This window comes from Tauraco erythrolophus, chromosome 14 (genome assembly GCF_009769465.1).
Source record: "Tauraco erythrolophus isolate bTauEry1 chromosome 14, bTauEry1.pri, whole genome shotgun sequence".
In the NCBI taxonomy this organism is placed as follows: domain Eukaryota; kingdom Metazoa; phylum Chordata; class Aves; order Musophagiformes; family Musophagidae; genus Tauraco; species Tauraco erythrolophus.
This window is the reverse complement of record NC_141478.1, coordinates 22,375,690-22,391,718: the sequence shown is the minus strand read 5'-3', so window position 1 is coordinate 22,391,718 and position 16,029 is coordinate 22,375,690. Positions and strand designations below refer to the sequence as shown.

At 46.8% G+C, this 16,029-nt stretch overlaps 1 protein-coding gene across 3 annotated transcripts in view; it reads left to right on the top strand.

The window, feature by feature from the left end:
• The window catches only part of BBS4 (Bardet-Biedl syndrome 4), a 41,758-nt gene that overhangs the window by 2,518 nt on the left and 23,211 nt on the right, over positions 1-16,029 (top strand). The window lies entirely within an intron of this gene.

Below are 16,029 nucleotides of genomic sequence, written 5' to 3'. Positions count from 1 at the left end.
CTGTGCTCCTGTTCCTGGTGTGGATCTGTTCACTGTAGAGACTGATGTGCCTACTTAAGGTGAGGTTTGAGGGTTTTTTGGTGGATTTTCCAGTTTCAAGTGTTCAAAGGACCCCATCAATTCAGATTATACTTGAGAGTGAACTTTGCAGTGTTGCTGGAACCCCAGTACAGTTACAGTGCCAGTCAGCAGCAGTCCTTCGTTTCCCTTACCTTTTAATTGAGGGACCCCCGGTTGGGGAGTGCTGTACTTTGGCCTTTTTCTACCCTGAATGTGTGATGTGCCCATCAGAGTGTGCTTTGGGAGGAAATCTGCCGTTATTTCAAAATTCCTTGGGATGGAGACTGCCTCGGTGATAATTCTGGCGTTTAAAAGGAGCTTGTTTGGCAACCAGGTACTACGTTGTAGTTTCTGTCGAAAAGTAGAGTTCTTCATCTTGTGTGTAGGTGCTGGGCAGTTAGAAAAGCCACTTTGCTTTTGTTTTGGGGAGGTCAGATTACCATCACGTAGTCCTGATTCCTGGCAGCAGAATTCCAGCACTTGAGCAGAATACGGCTCTCCTGGAGACGGTGCTTGATGTTTCAGGAGACCTGCAGTGGTTGGTTTGGGCAAGTCCAAATGCCTTTTGTGCGTTGCCAGGAGCTGAGAGGAAATGGTTGCTACAGCTCCAGGGCTGTATGCAAGTAAAAATAACTCCCAAATTTGCTTTTATCCTGACTATCAACTCTTTCAGAGCACGGCTGGCTGTTACTTCGAACCAATTAGCGTGGCTTCCGTGGAGGCATCGCTTCACTCCTTAGCGAGGAGCTTCGTCTCCGTCCTTTTCCGTAGAGGTTATGACTCCAATCTGCTCATCTGCAGTAACCCCCACCGTGTTCCACCTTGTCACGCGTGTCCCACCTGTGATATTTGCGCCGGTCGCGTGGGTTGGGGGCTGCGTCTTCTGTTTGTTTTCACAAGGCAGCGCACGCTCGTGATTCCCTAAATAAACCATCCATGAAGGGGTCGGGCTGCTGGTGTTTGCCAAGAGATGGACCATCACTCCAGCGCTCTTTCCTGGCGGGCTGAGGTCTGTTAAATCAACTCTTCATAATTCATGAGCCAACGGAAGAGCCGAAAGAGAAGGATGGGGCCATCGACCTTACAAACCAGCCGTGGAGGTGTGCTGGGTGGAAGCTGTCGTGCCTCTGTCAGCTTGCTTGTTAAACTGTCCGTCAAGTGCCGTCCTGCTTTTCAGCGTGCGCAGTTTGATATTGCTTGTTTGGGAGAACGAGCTGTGGCAGTCGCACCTTCCTTAATGGGGCCGCGTTTGCGGATCCCGCCTGCTCTGTGACGAAGAGCTGCTTGTTGGTGGCTGCCGAGGAGGTGTTCTCCCTCCTAATCAGTAGCATTTCCCAGTAACAACCCTGAAATGGAGCCGGACGCTTCTTTAGAAAGGGCCACCGGCGCTCCTTCGGGTGTTAAGACGGCAAATCCGAGGTTGGGCAAAGGCCGTGCGGAAGAATTGGTCTGTCTCCATCACCAGCCGTTGTTCCTGCCACCTCCTTCGTTTGGCGTTGGTGTTTGCGCAGCTGCATGCCAGAGGGGAGAAAGTGGTGAATGAAATCCAGTTGTTCGTGGCTCTGGATCTCCCTTTTATACCGATATGACCCTTGACTCAAAATTATCCTGGGCTGCATCAAGAGAAGCATGGGCAGCAGGGCGAGGGAGGGGATTCTGCCCCTCTGCTCTGCTCTCCTGTAGACCCCACCTGGAATACCGCGTTCAGCTCTGGGGTCCCCAACATCAGAAGGACATGGAGCTGTTGGAGCGGGTCCAGAGGAGGCCACGAAGATGATGCGAGGGCTGGAGTACCTCTGCTATGGAGACAGGCTGAGAGAGTTGGGGCTGTTCAGCCTGGAGAAGAGAAGGCTCCGGGGAGACCTACCAGTAGCCTTCCAGTACCTAAAGGGGCTCCAAGAAAGCTGGAGAGGGGCTTTGGACACAGGCGTGTAGTGACAGGACACGGGGCAATGGCTTTAAACTGAAAGAGGGGAGATTTCAATGGGATCTAAGGAAGAAATTTTTCACTCTGAGAGTGGTGAGGCACTGGCACAGGTTGCCCAGAGAAGCTGTGGCTGCCCTATCCCTGGAAGTGTTCAAGGCCAGGTTGGATGAGGCTTTGAGCAACCTGGTGTAGTGGAAGGTGTCCCTGCCCATGGCAGGGGGGTTGGAACTGGGTGATCTTTGAGGTCCCTTCCAACCCAAACTGTTCTATTTTATGAAAATTAACTGTGGTGAAGATAAATAAACCTAACCTTTGACTGTCTTAATTCTGTTTTGTGTCTCTGAAGGTAAATCGAGGCATCTCCAGTAGGTGACACACCTCGAGTAGCCCCTAACCGAAACGCCTCGGAAGCCTTTGTGCGTTGCCATGTCACGTTTGGCTGCGCTGCCTTCGGTGCCGTGGGCAGAAGCTGATTTGAGCTGCCTGATCGTTAATCTCTAGGAAACGAGGGCAGGAAAAAGATTGTTCCAGAGAGTGATGTAACCGTGTCCTGCGCGTGTGGGTGTGATGCTGGGGGCACGTAGAGGAGGAGGGAAGAGAATGAAAGTGATGTTGTATCTGCTTTTGTGGAGACTGGCGTGAAAGAACAGCATCTTTTTCCCGTGACAGGTTTTTCTGGAACGTCTGAATGAAGTATCTCATCCTATTTTAGTTTAGCCAAGGAGAATTACTCGGAGAACTTGAAGGAGCCAGGCCAATCTCCATCAGTTCTGTTTGAATAGAAGAGTAACAGCTGGCCTGTGTTGGTAGTGGGTGGGAGGAAGGTATTAAATGTATGTTGCTGCAAATGTGACCTCAGATTTGCAAAAAGTCGCTTGAATGACAAAATACAGACGTGAGTTTTGTTGCTTAGCCCGATGGAACAGCGGAAGACCCTCCCTTTTGCGTTACTTTCCTCCTGTGGATGCTCCTTGGATCCTACCCGTGAGACGAGAAATACGGAAGCCTACAACCAGTCTCTAGCAACCTGATTTTATGGCTCTTAAACATGAATAACTTTGAGTTAAGAGGCAGAAACTTGCTCTTGAATTAGCTGCTGTCGGGGCTGATCCGTCGTGTACCTTTTTGGTGGCGAAAACCCGAAAGGTCGGGGGATTGAAGGGAGTTGGTGTTGCAGGTGGGTCAGCCCAAAGGGAAGCTGAGGAGCATCCAACAAGCGTAGAAAGGGTCTGGGGCAGACAGGGGTGGTGGTGGGGAAAGGGATTGTACCAACAATCGGGTTAGAAATCTGGCAATGGAAATTAAAGGGACCGGCAGAAGGCAAGCCCCTCGGAGCATCCCGTAGCCGCGCTTGGTGACAGCCATTATTCAGCAGCTGCCACGTCAGTAGCTAAAACCATTCATTATTTTGTGCTTTACCCCCCGTGGGGAGAACTGCTGTGAAAGTCAATTCCCTTTGTTGCTCCATGAAGATCCATAACTCTCCCCATGTTGATATTTTCTCCCCAAGCGATTGATGGGAGAAGAAAGGGAGCTCTCTTCCTTGAAGCGGCGTAGAGTTAATATCAGCCTGCTGAGATGGGATTTTAATCTCCCTGCTGCATTCGGAATTAATCAGGTATTTTCCGAAAGGCTTTATTGGTTTGGAATTGAAATAGGCTGCTTCCCATCTTTCCACTTCCCGTTTGCCACGCAGCCCAGTCAAGTTGTTTTCTAGTATCTGATAGCTCTGTGACAGAGAAGGGCTTTTACCAGCTTGTATTGTTGATTTTTATGGAGCATAACTTGAATTTATTTCATAGAATCATAGAATCATCATGGAATGCTTTGGGTTGGAAGGGACCTCAAAGATCATTTAGTTCCAACCCCCCTGCCATGAGCAGGGACACCTTCCACTACACCAGGTTGCCCAAAGCCCCATCCAACCTGGCCTTGAACACTTCCGGGGATGGGGCATTTCCCTTTATCGTAGGAAAAAAAACAGAATTTAGAAGGGAAGTTCTGGGCTCATGTTGGTTGAATAACAGTTCAGAGGTTAATGGAACAATTTGAAATGCATTTGGATTTCTACGCTGATATTAGACCTCTGATTTTCTGAGATATGGTGATGGCTTTTTAATAACAGGATAGAACCCGAAAAATGTAGATACTGTAATAAATACACTGAAGCAAAATAAAATCGATTTCACTTAAGGAAGATTTCACTTTCACTGGGGCTGGAAATCCATTAGGCTGTGAAGAAGGAGGAGTCTGAATTGTTACCAGCCACCTCTCTGTTCACCCGAGGAAGCGTCAGGTAGATAATTTTCACAGCGAAAATCTTCCCCTTGTGAGTTGTAAAGGGATTAGCGGGGATTAAGCCTTCTCCCCAGCCCTGGGCATTGGGATATTTTTGGGTACTTGGTAGGTATGCTTTTTCTAGTGTTTGAAGCAAGGAATTCTGCCTTGGATTAACTGTGACCTTTGGCAAAACACGTCGACTTCTGTTTCTTTCCGTTTATCAACCACAAGGTTGGTCTGATATTCGATGGCAGTATTTGGATGCTGCAGGCTTTGAGGTAACAAAACATTTGGAGACGTTAAATAAAAAAAAGTCATATAAATGGATATATTGCACGGAGTTATTTAGCCCGGTCGAAGGGTAGTACTGAAGGGTGAGGGTGAGATGTATGGGAGAAATTTTATGGGGAGCAATTTCAGCATACCCTGCGGTCAGGTCTGCCTGTTGGGCATTTTAACGTGCTCCACGCATCCCATCAGAGCGCTTCTGTAAGACAAACACGGTGTCTGGATGTTTCAAGGCTTGTCAGTCTTCATCTTTTTTTCTTTTTTCAGGTGAGTTGCACTTCTGGCTCATATAATTATGAGCACAACTAGAAAAAATGTCTTGTAAGGCCATTGCGGGTCATTGGAAGGGAGGAAATGAAATCCTCTCTGCGTTTATTACGTTTTCCATTTCAGAGACAGAGTAAGTTAGTGACCCGAGATTAAAACAGCTGATGGAGGAGGTTTGTCAGCGATAAACACCCAAGTCCTCGGTGTCCCTTTGTAAGTAATAGCCAAGTTTGATTAGATTTGGCTATTGTAGATAAATTACATAACAGAAATAGGGAAGTGTGTAATGTCACTGTGTATTCTAAAGCTGTGGTTGTGTCCTGTTCTGACACTGCGGTGATGAGGGTGTTCTTCTTCGTGGTCAGAGTGACCACTCTTTTACCAAACCTGTTTGGATGGATGACGACACAGCATTTTGCATCTTACCAAGGTAGTTTCATGGTCGAATTGGATTTTGAAATATTCTCAAGTGGTGCGTGTGCTATTCGTGTCCGGCGAAATCCCACGTCGGCGTTTAGCTCACACACGGAGAGCGCCGCCCTTTTCGTGTGGGCGCTCAGCCTCGAAGCCAAGGGGGGAGTCGGTGGGTTCTAATCAAAAACTAATTGCACGTGCTGGTTTGACGAGCAGTGAAGCTCGCTTTATCCGGTGTTGACTTTGCTTAGGAAGTGCTCGTGGCGATAAGCAGTCTCAGAATGGGACTGGGAGACAATAAATAACTTTCAGATTATGCCAAAGTAGATAAGTGGCTTCTGATGATCTGCTCTCTTTCTCTCCGGGCAGCTCCTGCTCCTGCAGATGACCCGTTGGGGATCCCTCTGGCTCCTGCGAGTATTTTAAGGGATCTTGCAAGTATTTTAGTGGCTCGAGCATTCTGTAGAGCAGGAACCTTTCAGTACCCCGAGGAGTCGATTCCGCGCACTGCAGAGCCGATCATTTCTGAATTCCTGATACACTCCCTTAAATCAATATCAATCCATTCTTTGAGCCAGCTTCAAAGCTGCCTTTGAACTTGTAAGAGTGAAGCTGCCTGAGAAATCCAGATAAAAACCCGACACTCTCGAGTTAAATTAATGAATACTTTTAAGTGTGTCCGAAAGAAAAGGCGTTAGTGGGAACGTCGTGGTTGCAGGGGAGCAAATGCAGTTCCCGGGATCTGTACGTACCCGTTCGCTTCCGTTTGGCCATGTGCAAGCCAGATCTTGTAGCCCATTTGAACCTACAACCTTGTGAGAAGAAAATGGTTTCTAAATAACATAGATTAGTTGGTAATTACATCGTTTTGTATAAGAGAATTTGGTATTTTCATCTCTCTGTGATAAGTGAGTAGTAGCGCTGTGTGTCTTTTGTTCAGGATCTGGTGCAGCAGTATTGAATAGTGAGATTAAAAAAAAAAGAATTATAATTTTTGGGTAATTAAATTGTATAATATACTTCACTTCATCCTCTCCTGCCCTAAAGGATAGCCCAGTAATCCCTGCACCTCAAAGAACTGGTAATAGATAAGTTTAAATGTGCTGGCACAGCTCTGCCCTCTTGTGTGTGTACATTAATTTCTGAGATTCCGGGGACGGAAATTTCCTGTAATCTTTGCAGACAGCCTGGCAGGTGCGTTTTGCTGTCAAAGACTGGTATCACTGGTAAAATTCCAGTGCTAATTTTTAAATCAGAAGATTCATGGTTTCAGTTCTTCGTTGTCAACCTACTTCGTTTCCTCTCTGTAAAGAGGACAATCTGTATCTGCTTCTGGAGCTTGCTGCAAGCCGAATTAGGCAACGAAAGGTGCCATGAAAGTGCCACCTCTTGCAGAAAGCAAGTATAATCTGAATGTTTTTTGATAATTTGATAATGAAGAAATACATTACGCTGGGTTAGGAGCAGGAGGAGGGTGAAGTTTGATAGCCCAGCTTGAGAGGATCTGACGTATGTATGATGGCAACATATTATTTTAGGATCGCATTTAAATTGGTAAATTTATTTTTTGAAGTTCCTTGGAGAGTCCTTGGTACTTAGGAGAATTTCTTTTGTGTTTTAAAGCATTCAACTTCATGTTTGTCTGTTGGCTGTCTGCTGCTTACGGATAAAATGGTTGTCTGTGCAACTTGAATTCCTATTTTTGAGTCTTTAGCGACATAATGACCCGTTGGCTTTAGCCCAGCTCTCCGACATCAGCCAGATGCACAGGGATGCATTGGAAAAGGAACTGCTCACTGCAGGCTTTTAAAATAAAAGATACCTCCGTTATTCAGTGTACAGCCACTTGTCGTGTTTATCTTCGGCTGTCGAATCCTGTAGATCCCACAGGTTCTTCCGTGTCATACCGAAACCGTGTGTTATACGTTCAAGTCTCTCAAGAGACAATACTTGATTGTCAAGAAGGCATTTTGGGTTCCCCAATGCTTGAGGTCTTGCTTTTTGAGTTATTGAGCATATATGCTGCAACACTCCCATGGCCAGAGCACGGCTGCTGCCCATCCCGCTCGTTGGAGCGAGCACTGGCTGGGAGATATCGGCTCTCGTGTCTTTGTGTAGCCAGAAATGATGGATGGGCACGTAGCTGCCTTCAGGAAGCCTGGTGAGGTGATTTTTCCAGCTTTGTGACAAAAATCGGAGTGAGATTTTTTTGTTTCATGACGACAAGAAACAACACAAGAAGGACGTGGAGATACTGAAGCGGGTCCAGAGGAGGCCACGAAGATAATGCGAGGGCTGGAGCACCTCTGCTATGGAGACAGGCTGAGAGAGTTGGGGCTGTTCAGCCTGGACAAGAGAAGGCTCCAGGGTGATCTTATTGCAGCCTTCCAGTACTTAAAGGGGGCCTACAGGAAAGCTGGAGATGGGCTTTGGACAAGAGTGTGTAGTGACAGGACACGGGGCAATGGCTTTAAACTGAAAGAGGGGAGATTTTGATTGGATATAAGGAAGAAATTCTTCCCTCTGAGGCTGGTGAGGCACTGGGACAGGTTGCCCAGAGAAGCTGTGGCTGCCCCATCCCTGGAAGTGTTCAAGGCCAGGTTGGATGAGGCTTTGGGCAACCTGGTGTAGTGGAAGGTGTCCCTGCCCATGGCAGCGGGGTTGGAAGTGGACAATCTTTGAGGTCCCTTCCAACCCAAGTCATTCCATGAGTCTGTGACCTTTACAATGAAGAGGCTGCTCGTTCCTTCCTCCCAGGACCTGTCCCCTGTGCCACAGGTGTTTTAGGCCACGTAACAGGCGCTGCAGAAGTCCTGTGATTTAGTCGCTGTTTTATTCATCTTTCTCAACAATTTCATTCACTGTCTGACCTTGATTCACTTTTATATTCGTCATCGTTAGGCGAGACACCCGGGAAAAATACTGGCGTGTCCCTGTAATTGCAGATGTGCTCCTGTAATTAAAGACTGTGTCGGAAGACGTTGGTGCAGAAGGGAAGAGCAAAGGCTGCGCAGGCAAAATACTCATCCTGGGACAGACATCCGACCTGGAAAACTTCATCCCGAGGCAACAAGACTGCCCAATTTTGCACATTTTAAAAATAGGGTCTTGTAGTAGGAGATGTTGAACCATTTGCAAGACCAGCTTCTGCATTTTATATATATATATTAAAAAAATATATATTCTTCTTATAGAATATGCTCTAATACAATATAGTTCTTTGGCAGTGGGTGAAATGAGGACAGGTTCTGGGTGTTGCTCTCTATTGAACGGGAAATTTTATCGGCTGTCGGGGCTGGATCGTGGTCCTCTCGCTGCTGTGATTTTCTTTTCCTTTTTAAGAGGAAAGCTTTTTCTCACCGACGCCTTGTAACGATTTGAGTTTCAGTGTCTGCGTTAAAATACCTCGTGCTGTAGACAGAAAAAAACCCTAAGCGTAAGAATTTAAGCCGAAGGAAGGATTAGACTGGAAATCCCAAAACTACCGTGCTCCTGACACCGGAATTAACGAGAAGCTGGTTACGCAGGTTATTTTTGGGAACGCCTGCAGCCAGCGTAGCCGCGTTTGCGGGGGAAATCTCTTCCATCCCTGCTTTGCTGTGGGAAGAGATGGTGAGTAGTCACCGGTCCATATCTCAGACCTCCCGAGCTCTTGACAAGCCATTTTATTCAGAAGCCCTCTGCGGTGGTGTTCTCTGCCTCTCTGATTTTGGAACGGCGTCGGAAAATAGGCACCCGGAGGGAGCTCAGGCTCCTGCTTGCCTACAGGAGCACAAGCCATCAAGAAGGAAAAAAATGGTTTAAATGGAGAAGATAACAGTTGGGCTGCTGTTCCAGGGGTTTGGATCCTTGAATAGCTCCAAGCGCAGCGTCTGCATCCTCGGGGATTTGAGAACCGTTGTGCCGATCAGCCTAGTTTTTCTAGATTAGCTTGTGTTTAAAAGGAGAAATAGCAAAAGTGCTTTCAGATCCTTGTTTTTTTTTTTCTGTTTGGAGCATGTCTCTGCTCAGCAGTCAGCGCTGATGGTCAAAATTGAAACAGACTTTCAGTTTGGTATTGTTAAGCAAATAAAGAAGATGATACTTTTTCAGTTTCCTTCTGAAAGCGCATATTTGTTCCGAAATTTCACCCCAATGTTATTTACACGAATCAAATTTGAGGCTTGAGTGAAGCCACATGAGGCTTGAATGGAATTTTTCGTGTCGGAACCATCAGGCTGGTGTACTTGTGCTGGTGTATATCATTCTCCCTTCTCTCATCCAACGGAGTCGGGATTGCAGAGCGGTGTCTCGCCAGCCTCGTACTGCTAACGGAGCTTTCCCAGTAACCAGACTGGTTCTACCTCTGGGAACCTCGCTGTGCTGTTGGGAAGTCCAGGAGGATCACAAGTGTGTATTTATTTACAAATCTTCCCACTTCAAGGTTAAACTCGAGCAGCACGTGCTGGAAGACATTTATATCGAATAATCAGCGTAGGTATTTGTCTTGTAAATAAAAACATTTTTATTTGGAGTCGCTCAGAACTTTAAATGCCTTAAATCGGAAAAACCATGGAAGTCTGAGCTAGTAACTCTTTAAGATTTATGCAGTGTAAGCAAACAGCAGAAAATGCCCTTTTTTTCCTTCGCCTTAGTCTATAAATCAGCTCTAAGATAAAATTTTCAGCGTTTCTATATAGCTGTGGGTGATTTTCCTGCAGGGGGAGGTGTAGAGTCAGAAATGTTGGGTTTTGTTTCAACCTGCTGCCGTTTTCCAGCCTCCTTCCAGTTTTCCCTGCGCGTCGGGAAGCTATTAATACACGATAGTAAGATCACAGTGATGAATTATGGCTTTCTTGCCAGCACCGGAATGGTATATGATGGGTTTTATTAACCCCAGCTGACTGTAAATAAGGAGGAACCGTACGGGTTTATGGTTTGATTTAAAGGTGTTCCAGCAGCAATTTGCAAAAGGGAAAACAGGAGGAGAGGGGATTAAACAGCAAATGGTGACAACAAAGGGCGCTCTCCTTTTTTTCCGGTGTTTATATCCATTTTACAGGTGTTTGTGTGCACAAACACCTGTATTCTCCCATACGTACGTGTGTACTCACACACGATGGGGAGAATATGGCATATACACCCTCCTCTGGGTGGTGGGATCAGGAGTTATTTCTCATCGTTACCCAGTTTGGAATACCTTACATCTCCATTTGCAGACTGTCAAGGATGGATCCGGGCGTAGGAAGGCCGATGTCCCTGCGTTGGTTTTCTTTCAAAGCTATAATGTGTTTATATTGCTGCGTTCTCGATAAAAGCCTTTGAGTGTCTGAGGAAGGAAGATGATTTCTTGTTAAATTTCTCTGTGCACCAGCCTGGCGGGGAATTTATAGGATGCTCTACTGCTGTCTATTATTTTCAAATCTAAAGACCTTGAGATTAGAGCTTAAAAATGTTTTCTAGCCGTTATTCATACCTTCTTTTGGAAAATACAAATCCCTGGCAGTGGTGTGTTGTTTTATAGTAGCTATTTGAGTTTGTGCCTTATTATTTTAAGACTATTTTTATTCAGAAGACGCTCATTACCTCTCTTTCACCCGTTTTACAAGCAGTAGCGTAATTCCTGGTGTTGGCAGCTTGTGAAGCTCAAAGCAAAAAGGAGACAGCTGGTTTCATCCTTGCCTTTCCCTCCCTTTCAATGTTTGAATAAATACGGTTGTGAGAGCACCGAGCTTTGTTTTGGGCTGTAAGCACAGCTACACCCGGCAGTAAGCCTTCCCCAAGCTCTGCAAGTGGGAGTTGGTGTAACCCTGGCAATAACGTCAGCAAACGTCTCCAGGAGGCTGAGGTGGGAGTTGAGGGATGGGGTGGATGTTGGTCCTGAAAGATTTTCCTGTGTCGCCTCTCAGATTTGGACGCTCTCCTGCAGTAGCAGGTGAATTCTCTTTTTGCTGTTGTGAATTTGCCGTTAAGCCAATGACTGGAATTGCTTTAAAAAGGGAAACGAATCTCAAATCATAGAGTGGTTTGGGTTGGAAGGCACCTCAAAGACCATCCAGTTCCAACCCCCCTGCCATGGGCAGGGACACCCTCCACTACACCAGATTGCTCAAAGCCCCATCCAACCTGGCCTTGAACACTTCCAGGGATGGGGCAGCCACAACTTCTCTGGGAAACCTGGTCCAGTGCCTCACCACCCTCTTAGTGAAAAATTTCTTCCTTAGATCCCATTGAAATCTCCCCTCTTTCAGTTTAAAGCCATTGCCCCGTGTCCTGTCACTACACACCCTTGTCCAAAGCCCCTCTCCAGCTTTCTTGGAGCCCCTTTAGGCACTGGAAGGTGCTGGAAGGTCTCCCTGGAGCCTTCTCTTCTCCAGGCTGAACAGCCCCAACTCTCTCAGCCTGTCTCCATAGCAGAGGTGCTCCAGCCCTCGGATCATCTTTGTGGCCTCCTCTGGACCCGCTCCAGCAGCTCCATGTCCTTCCTGTGTTTGGAGACTCCAGAGCTGAACGCAGTATTCCAGGTGAGGTCTCAGGAGAGCAGAGCAGAGGGGCAGAATCCCCTCCCTCGCCCTGCTGCCCACGCTGCTCTGGATGCAGCCCAGGACACGGTTGGCTCTCTGGGCTGCCAGCGCACGGTGCCGGCTCATGTTGAGCTTCTCATCCACCAGCACCCCCAAGTCTTTCTCCTCAGGGCTGCTCTCAATCCATTCTCCACCCAGCCTGTATTTGTGCTTGGAATTGCCCCAATCCAAAATGAAAAAGTTCAATCCTGCTTCTGTGAGTTAGAGTGAGCCTTGCCCGGTGGCGGGAGATGATAAACCTCCGTCCCTCGTGGCTTCGCCGCAGCAAAGCTTCCTGCTCTGCTTTCTTCGGAGCAAGATGTGCTTTACCAAATTCTTTTGGTGCAGCGCTCTTAGTAGCAAAATGTTACAATAGAGACTTGGGTCATCGCCTCTGTGTTTATTAAGTTTGAAAATACCTGTGTGCTCGGATGCTGTTTTACAACTTGCGATTTTAATTAGGATTTGGAAAGGGACAGCCGAGTCCAGATCCAAATTAGGCCTTTTGGATAATTGCATGTGGTACCTACCCCAGTGGATCCAGACCATGGCTCGTGAGGCTACTGCAGAATAAAAAAAATGAAATACTTTCATTTAGTTACTTTTCTGGAGATTTTCTGTCCTCTCCTTGTGCTGCATGCTACGTGTGGCTTAGGTTATTACGGATTTTGTTCTGGTTTTTGTATCTTCTTTGCTTCTCTGCTTCTCCTTCAGGCTCTTCTTGCTGCTCTTGCTCAGTTCGCCGCAGGTTGGGTTACAAAGCTGGAGGCATGGGGAGTGAACTGGAGCTCAGACTCTTTCCACTAAGCTGGGATGGAAGAAGAGCTGGGCTCTGACCTGGTTTGTTGGGGGTTTTTTAAGTCTGATGAGCCTAAAACGTGAACTTGAGCTCCTTCTCCGCCTCAGAGCACCGTAGTTGATGTGTGCTTTCCGCAGGAAGGGTGCTTGGGTGCTGCAGGCAGCTGGCAGTTCGCACACCGGAGAAAAGAAGGTGGAAAGCTGCCTGCTGCCTACAGTTGTGTGGTTGTGTTGGCATCCACCTCGCTCTGGCTGTGCCCGCGACAAAAGTGGTCTCTTCGCACCAGGCAATTTCTTTAAGAGGACAGCTGGTGCTTCAGCAGTCGTTTCCTCCATGAAATTTGATAGGAGCCTTCTGTGGCTATTTTTTTTTCTCTTCTTTCTCTTTACAGCAATTTCAAAACCCTTTTATTAAATCTAAACCCCACTGTTTGATAGTTCATATCGAAGCTATAATTACCCAATATGAAGATGGAAGGACAAAATAATTTCCTAGGGAGGTTTACACAAAAGGGAATAACTCTGATTATTTTTTTCAGTCCTTTAAGAAAATCTATAAAAGGATGAATAAAGCGAAGAGCGATGATAGCGCCGCGCAGATACAAACCTGATGATCTTACTCGGATTCTGTCGGGGTTTCCGCTCCGCTGGCTTCCTTAAAGGAGCGTTGTCAGAAAGAAAAATCACATTGCTGGAAGTGGGTTGTGCAATCAATCACTGGCCACCGAGAAAGCGGGGGATCGGATGGATTCCCTTTTGAATTCCATCAAAACACACTTCAAAGACGCTGGCACGGCTCTTGGCGGAGGGATTTAATCATATATTTGCTGCTTGGCTCCTTGGCGCCGTTGCTTAATGAGACTAGACTTTTGTAATCCCAGAACAGAGAGGCCAAAAGATAATCATGCAAGTTATAAACCCTTTTCGCTCTAGACACCAAGCTTTTGGATAATTGCATTTTCTTGGGCTGGCCCTTCAGCAGCTTCATTTACAGAAAATAATAAGCTTTTTTCCCCCCCTCCCCATTACTGCAGTGGTATAAACTGCTGTTTTCCAACCTGTAGCCCCTGTATCCCTGCAGCGTCTGGATATTTTTGAGGGCTCTGCGAAAGGTGACAAAGAAACCTACGTTTTGATGTAATCCATATTGGCTACGTATGAGGGACTTCTTGTTATCCAAGAATGAAGGGGTCAAATTTGGTGAAAGAATTGCACAAAGGGTTTAGTAGGCTCTTTGCATGGATCTGAAGAAGACAGATACGCACGCAAGGTCTGAGAACGGGATGACCATCCTTGAAGCTGTCAGGAGTGATTAGTTGAGGAACTCCTTATCAAGAGTTGGCTGTCCTTGAAGGGGGAGCATCCTAGAAAATGTATAAACTTTGTTATCACGTTTTGGATTGTCAGCATGCGTGGCAGTAACGTACCCCAGACTCAAAAGAAAGAGATGGAGGCAAAGCACTGAGCGTGCTTGCGTGAACTAATTTATGTGCCAGGCAAGAGACAACTAACTGATTGTCTAAGAGAATAACACAGAATATGTAAATATGCAAATACATTCTGTAGAAACCTTCGCTGAATTTTGGAAGGGGTGTGCTGTCTTGGGACAGGCACCCAAACCCACACAACTTTGTGATAGAGCAGTATTTGGGCTCAGTGTGAACACTCTGAAGGTCCATGTGTTGAAGAAGGTGGAGAATTGCGATGTAGGCAACGTGAGGGACTTGATGAATGTGCTCAGCTCCTCCTGGCGAGGCCAAACTCGGTGACCTTTTCCCGTGCTGGAACCTTCTGAGCGAGCGGTTGTGGCAGTATGTGCTCCCGGATCTAATGAGCGTGAGATTGCCAACCGTTGTGTGCCATATGGAGACTCCACTGTTCCCGGTCATCCTTGTGCTTGAGAAGACCGAGACGTGCTGCCAGAGCTTCTTGCTGTTCTTCTACCCCTTCCAGAAGGCCCTGTGGTCGTACGTCACTGTTCAAGCCAGTGCAGCAAGAGACACACATCATCTGTATGGGGTTTTTTTTAGGTATTCTGTGGAAATTGGAAAAATTATGTGGATGTTAGGACCAGCGATGATTGAATCGAGTCCTTTCAGAAGGCACAGAATGTGCATCAGAAGTACGTGTCTCACTGCAGAAATGCATATTAAGATGGTTGCAGCTCTGGAGAGATCATAAAATGGTTTGGGTTGGAAGGGACCTTCAAGACCATCTCATTCCAACCCCCTTGTCACACCTTTGACCACACCAGGTTGCTCAAAGCCTCATCCAACCTGGCCTTGAACACTTCCAGGGTTGGGGCAGCCACAACTCTTGTGGGCAACCTGTTCCAGCGCCTCACCACCCTGATATGATGCAAATAAGTTGCATTAATTGTTTCTGCCCTTGATCAGACAAGTTCCTATGTCAAATTTATTAATTCCTCCCAATTTCTATGTCCTTCGTCTCTTCTCTGTCCACACTAGATTTGGGTCATGGTGTTTATGTTGGATTTCTGCAGAGAAAGGGTCAAACAGTTCCCGTTTTCTTTCTGGGATAGACTCAGGGAGTCTATCAACTTTCTTCTATGAATCTTTGTATTTTGAATTCAGATATAAGATTTATGTATATCTGTGTGTTAATCTAGACCTCTCTTTCAAAAGGCATCAGAATTGTTTGCCTTTTTTTGATTTGCTTGTCTGAGAGAAAAAGAAAAGAAAAAAGGAGAGTAACATCCCCTCTGTCAGGTTCGTTGCTGTTTCCAGATGAGTTTCAGGAGCGTAAAAACTCCGTGTGTTTTCCCAATTCCGCATAGTTTTCCTGAGCTCAGCGTGTCGCCGGGGGAAGCAGAACCATTTTGTCTCTGCAGATGTGAACGCTGTTCCCTTCTGTGTCTTGCAGTGTGTTTGGGTTTCTCCCTTTTCTCTCCAGCCCGGCTCTTTTAGGTAACTCCTCTGGGTTTTTGCAGCCCTGGACATGGAAAGCAGACGATGTCTGGTTTACCCTTTTCTTTTGCAGCTTGATACTCTGCTCAGCACTCATTCTGACATTCAGGGATTCTTCCTTCCCAACCCTCTTCTCAGCAGGCGTTTCCATAGCGTGGGAGTGGAGTATAATGTCCCTCCAGTCTTCAAAGTGTGAAAAAGCTTTTTCCTTCAGGAATTAAACAGCTTGTCTTCCATCCACTCGCTGATGTACTGTTCTCTTAGCTTAGCCCCAAACATGGGGCTATGGCTTTAGACTGAGAGAGGGGAGATTTAGATTAGATCTAAGAAAGAAATTTTTCCCTCTGAGGGTGGTGAGGCACTGGACCAGGTTGCCCAGAGAAGCTGTGGCTGCCCCATCCCTGGCAGTGTTCAAGGCCAGGTTGGATGAGGCTTTGGGCAACCTGGTGTAGTGGAAGGTGTCCCTGCCCGTGGCAGGGGGGTTGGAACTGGATGATCTTTGAGGTCCCTTCCAACCCAAACCATT